Raw genomic sequence first — 6,591 nt, forward strand, 5'->3', positions numbered from 1 at the left:
ATCAGAGAAGCAGACAGAATCGAGGAATAAATGTTACAATGTTAATGCATTTGGCACTATTACACAAATTTGGGAGAAAATGAAAAGTGAGTCAAAAATTAATTGAGGGTGTTTATATAACAGAAGTGTACATGACCAAGTATGTTACCACAACGTTTTACATTTAGTTTTCTGGAGCCTCAGGCAGGCTTAAAGTCTAGAATGGGCCTGTTCTCTAGAAAATCCTTTTCAAGATCTTTTATCTTTATCAAACAGGATTATTTCCACCTCCATCACATGGCTCATGAGTACTAGATAACTCTGGCTTCAGATACTTGACAATTAGGCAAATGGGGCCATCATTATTATTCAGTGGGTTTGAATTTCACTGTACTAATTTTCAGTGAATGAAGAGCATTTAGAACAACTCTTCCCTGTTTCATTTTTGTGGTTTTCTTCTGTTTCTCCTTTCCCTTTCTTGAGCTCTTTCTTTTGATAACAGGCAAGAGATTCACTTTAAATGAAGGAAGGAAATAGTGTGAGGAATACCATTTCTGCCCCAATTTCAACTTCTGGGTTCAAATATACTATGCTATGACCCACTACTTTACCTTTAATTTATGCTTTAGCTTCTTAATGAACAGCTAATTTGTAGCTCATCAAATTACTCTCTCCTCTTCCAAGACATAAACTGTACTGTGAAGTTCTCAGCTACTAGTGGCTTAGAAGGGAGGGGTGTGTGTGTGAAAGAGAGAGAGAGAGACAGAGAGTCACTAAGCTGTGTCCGACTCTCTGTGGCCAGGCTCCTCTGACCATGGAACTCTCCAGGCAAGAATAATGGGGTGGGTAGCCATTTCTTTCTCCAGAGGATCTTCCCAACCCAGGGATCGAACCCAGATCTCCTCCATTGCAGGCAAACTCTTTACCTTCTGAGCCACCAGGAAGCCCAAAAGAGAAGCCGCACCCCCCCTCCAAAATAGGCTCTTGCATACTCAAAAATAGCCAGTATACAAATATCTTGTGTTGAGTTCCTAATATTTGCAGAGTACTTTGTTCTCATTGCTGTTCTAGATACACATGTTTGATCAGTGAGGGGTGACAGAAGGCAGAGGTGGTGCTGCAGGCATCTGGTATAAGCTTGAAAGCTGAACGCCACACAGAGAGAAAGACACTCCATCTAAGAGGGCAAGCCAGGCATCATTCTGCAGTCTGTAACACTGGGTTGGGGACAGAGCCAGAAGGAGTCTTCTCTAGGGCTGGCGGGGTCCAGGTACCCTGGAGGCTCACTGTTCACGGAGGTCATGGGCAGCTGCGGCAGAAGTGGCCCCTGGGCTCAGCACACATCACTCAGGGCCTTGCGGGCAAACTCAGGCAGGACGAAGGCTGCCCGGTGCACATCAGAATTGTAGTATTTCAGTTGCATCTGTTCCACCTGCTTCTGTGTCAGCTGCCTCAGGGGCTCCAAGAAGTTGGTGCTTGGATATTTGCCGCACAGCATGAAGCCAATTTAGGATCCCCTGGAGAAGTGCATAGCAACCCACTCCAGTATTCTTGCCTGGAGAATTCCATGGACAGAGGAACCTGGCAGGGTTTCATGGGGTCGCAAAGAGTCGTACACGACTGAAAGTAATCAGCTCACATGGAGGAACGCACATGAAGCCAATTTGGCTGCTGGGGTAGGTGGGGATGGTGCACGAAGCATAGCCCATGCCCAGTAAGAGTGATTTGCAGAACTACCAGCATCTCCTTGATGAGGTCCAGGTTCAGCCACTAACACTCACCCTGGCAGCAAAGGACGCCATCCTCTTTCAGGGATGAGCCGGTAACAGGACTTCTTGAAGAGGTTCTCAGCAGGGCCCAGAGGGTCTGAGGAGTCAGTGATAATGATATCAAAAGCATCCTGGCTATGCTTCATGGAGCTCAAAACCATCACCCACGGATAGGGTGAGCTTTGAACTGGAGTAGCGAAGGGTCATGGGCTTCCCTGGTAGCTCAGCAGGTAAAGAATCCATCTGCAATGCAGGAGACCCCAGTTTGATCCCTAGGTTGGGAAGATCCCCTGGAGAAGGGATAGGCTGCCCACTCCAGTATTCTTGCTGGGAGAATCCCATGGACAGAGGAGCCTGGAGGGCTACATAACATAAGATCACAAAGAGTCAGACACGACTGAGGGTCTAAGCACAGTACAGCACATTCAAAGGCCATGCCCAGCAAGAAGTGCGTAAGAGACTTGAATGGCATGGCCCTATTCTCCCACTGGACCACTGACTCCACGGAGGAATGCTGCACCACTTCCCGCTGGACACCCCCATCCTCACCTCTGAGGATCAGCACCTCGCCTGGATTGGCATGGCTGCACAGGGGCAAGTTGCCTTTCATCACTTGGTAGGAGAACTTATTCCTCTCAGGTACTGAATGACAGGTGACGCCATCCGTCATCACAGAGCACGTCGCCATAGCTCTTCCTGAGGAACACAAGGCTATCCTGGTACCAGGAGCGCTGATGATGTAGCAGCTGCTCCACCTGCAGCCACAGGAGCTGGCCGGGCTATAGGCTGCAAGTCTCCTGAATTAGCCTTCAGGGAGGGCGGCAGGGCAGTCGGAGGGGGGACTCCATGGCTGGCAAGGAGGTGGGGGAAGGGATATCAGGATTCCAGCTCCACCTGCGCCTCGCTCCTTCCCCACTAGCATCCTAACACCGCCCACATCCTAACAGCTCCCGCACCCTCACCCCAGGGGTGGGGCAGGGCTGCTGGTCAAGGGAGAAATCCAAAATCTCTTTGCAGAGTAGTTTGGTATTTTTCTTTCTCCTAAATGTTTATTCTAGATGTTTTTTCTCCTAGACATCAATCCTAAAGGAAATCAGTCCTGAATGTTCATTGGAAGGACTGATGCTGAAGCTGAAACTCCAATACTTTGGCCACCTGATGGGAAGCACTGACTCCTTGGGAAAGACCCTGATGCTGGGAAAGATTGAAAGCAGGAGAAAAGGGGGACAACAGAGGATAAGATGGTTGGATGCCATCGCCGACTCAACGGACATGAGTCTGAGCAAGCCCTGGGAGTTGGTGATGGACAGGGAAGCCTGGCGTGCTGCAGTCCATGGCATCGCAGAGTTGAACATGACTGAGCAACTGAACTGAACCGAACAGAGACATTTATTATCATTCACATTCTCCCCTACCTTCTCCAGATCACTGTCTCACTTCTGTATGACATAATCCCATCCTAACACTTCTGGAAATATCCACTAGAGGACACAAGAGGTGCTGTGTCCACCTATCCAGCAAACACTTTTAATACAAAATTGTGAAAATGGTATTTCATTACCAGAAAATATACCTGTCCTGAAGAGTTCTGACAAAACATGGTCTACCTGAGGAAGAAATGGCAACCCACTCCAGTATTCTTGCCTGCAGAATCTGGTGAGCAGTATGAAAAGGAAAACGATATGACACCTAGAGATGAGTCCCTTCCCCCACCCTCCCACACCAGGTTAGAAGGTGTCCAATATGCTACTGGGGAAGAGCACAGGGCAATTACTAATAGCTCCAGAAAGAATGAAGTGGATAGGCCAAAGTGGAAACGTTGCTCAGTTGTGGATGTATCTGGTGGTGAAAGTAAAGTCTGATGCTGTAAAGAACAATACTGCATAGGAACCTGGAATGTTATGTCCATGTTGCTAAGTCGCTTCAGTCGTGTCCAACTCTGTGTGACCCCATAGACGGCAGCCCACCAGGCTCCCCGGTCCCTGGGACTCTCCAGGCAAGAACACTGGAGTGGGTTGCCATTTCCTTCTCCAGTGCATGCAAGTGAAAAGTGAAAGTGAAGTCGCTCAGTCGTGTCAGACTCTTCGCGACCCCATGGACTGCAGCCCACCAGGCTCCTCCGTCCATGGGATTCTCCAGGCAAGAACACTGGAGTGGGGTGCCATGTAAATTTGACGTGGTCAAGCAGGAGAGGGCAAGAGTGAATATTAACATTTTAGGCATCAGTGAACTAAAATGTATGGGAATGGGCAAATTTAATTCAGATGACCATTGTATCTACTACTGTGGGCAAGAATCCCTTAGAAGAAATTCAGTAGCCCTCATTGTCAACAAAAGAGGCCAAAATACAGTACTTGGGTTCAGCCTCAAAAATGACAGAATGATCTCGGTTCTTTCCAAGGCAAGCCATTCACCATCACAGTAATCCAAGTCTATGCCCAAACTACTGAAACTGAGGAAGCTGAAATTGACTGGTTTTATGAAGACCTACTATACCATCTGGTGTGCATGCTTAGTCACTCAGTTGTATCCAACTCTGTGTGACCCCATGAACTGTAGCTTGCCAGGCTCCGCTGTTCATGATTCTTCAGGCAAGAATACTTGAGTGGTTGCCATTTCCCCCTCCAGAGGATCGTCCCGATTCAGGGATCGAATGAGTATCTCTTCCAACTGAACCACTGAACCACATGGGAAGCCCACAGTGTCTTCTAGAACTAACACCAAAAAAAAAAAAAAAGATGTCCTTTTCATCATAGGGGATTGGAAGGCAGAAATAGAAAGTCAAGAGATACACAGAATAACAGGCAAGTTTGGCCTTGGAGTACAAAATGAAGCAGGGGAAAGGCTAACAGAATTTTGTCAAGAGAACAGGCTGATCATAGCAAATATCCTTTTCAAACAACCCAAGAGACAGCTGTACACATGGACATCACCAGACAATTAATACTGAAATCAGATTGATTATGTTCTTTGCAGTCAAAGATGGAGAAGCTGTATACATCAGAAAAACAAGACCTGGAGCTGACTGTGGCTCAGATCATGAGCTCCTTATTGCAAAGTTCAGGTTTAAATTGAAGAAGGTAGGGGAAAACACTAGTCCATTCAGGTATGATCTAAATCAAATCCTCATGATTATAGAGCTGCAGTGGTGAATAGATTCAAGGTATTAAATCTGGTAGACAAAGTGCCCAAAGAACTATGGACAGAGTTTAATAGCACTGTACAGGAGGAAGTGACCAAAACCTTCCCAGAGAAAAAGAAATGCAAGAAGGCAAAGTGGTTGTCGAGGAGGCTTTACAAATAGCTGAGGAATTTAAAAAAAAAAAAAAAAAGCAAAAGGCAAGGGAGAAAGGGTAAGATATCCCCAACTGAATGCAAAGTTCCAGAGAATAGCAAAGAGAGACAGGAAGGTCTTTTTAAAAGAACAATGCAAAGAAATAGAGGAAAACAATAAAATGAGAAAGACTAGAAATCTCCTCAAGAAAACTGGAGATATTAAATGAACATTTCATGCAAAGATGGGCACGATAAAGGACAGAAATGGTAAGGACCTACAGAAGCAGAAGATATTAAGAAGAGGTGGCAAAAATACACAGAAGAACTATACAAAAAAGATCTTAATGACCCAAATAACCACGATGGTGTGATCACTCACCTAGAGCCACACATCCTAGAATGTGAAGTCAAATGGGCCTTAAGAAGCATCACTGCAAACAAAGCTAGTGGAGGCAATGGAATTCCAGCTGAGCTATTTAAAATCCTAAAAGATGATGGTGTTAAAGTGCCGCACTCAATATGCCAGCAAATTTGGAAAACTCAGCAGTGGCCACAGAACTGGCAAAGGTCAGTTTTCATTCCAGTCCCTGCTGCTGCTGTTGCTACTGCTAAGTCGCTTCAGTCATGTCTGACTCTGTGCGACCCCATAGATGGCAGCCCATCAGGCTCCACCATTCCTGGGATTCTCCAGGCAAGAACACTGGAGTGGGTTGCCATTTCCTTCTCCAATGCATGAAAGTGAAGTTGCTCAGTCGTGTCTGACTCTTAGCGACCCCATGGACTGCAGCCTACCAGGCTCCTCCATCCATGGGATTTTCCAGGCAAGAGCACTGGAGTGGGGTGCCATTGCCTTCTCCACATTCCAATCCCAAAGAAGGGCAATTCCAAAGATCAAACTACTTTACAATTGTGCTCATTTCACACACTAGCAAGGTGATGCTCAAGATCCTTCATGCTAGGCTTCAGCAGTACATGAACCAAGAAATTCCAGATATATAAACTGGATTTAGAAAAGGCAGAGGAACCAGAGATCAAATTGCAAACATCCACTGGATCTTGGAAAAAGCAAGATAATTCCAGAAAAGCATCCACTTCTGCTTCATTGACTACACTAAACCCTTTGACCATGTGGATCACAACAAACTGGAAAATTCTTAAAGAGGCAGGAATACCAGACCCTTATCTGTCTCTTGAGAAACCTGTCTGCAGATCAAGAAGCAACAGTTAGAAACGGACATGGAACAATAGACTGGTTCAAAATTGGGAAAGGAATACAACAAGGCTGTATTATTTAACTTCTATGCAGAGTACATCATGTAAAATGCCAGGCTGGATGAATCCCAACCTGTAATCAAGATTGCTGCAAGAAATATCAACAACATCAGATATGCAGAAGATTCCACTCTAATGGCAGAAAGTGAAGAGGGACTAAAATCCTTCTTGATGAGGGTGAAAGAGAATGAAAAAGCTGGCTTAAAACTCAGCGTTCAGAAAACCAAGATCATGGCATCCAGTCCCATCATTTCATGGCAAATAGAAGGGGAAAAAATAGAAGTACTGACAGATT

The 6,591-nt window shown here is 45.8% G+C and overlaps 1 pseudogene; it reads right to left on the minus strand.

The window, feature by feature from the left end:
• Nucleotides 1-1,312: 1,312 nt before the first annotated feature.
• LOC120882499 lies at nt 1,313-2,670 on the minus strand (annotated as a pseudogene).
• Nucleotides 2,671-6,591: the final 3,921 nt, after the last annotated feature.

Source organism: Oryx dammah, unplaced genomic scaffold, assembly GCF_014754425.2.
Source record: "Oryx dammah isolate SB20612 unplaced genomic scaffold, SCBI_Odam_1.1 HiC_scaffold_23, whole genome shotgun sequence".
Classification (NCBI taxonomy): Eukaryota; Metazoa; Chordata; class Mammalia; order Artiodactyla; family Bovidae; genus Oryx; species Oryx dammah.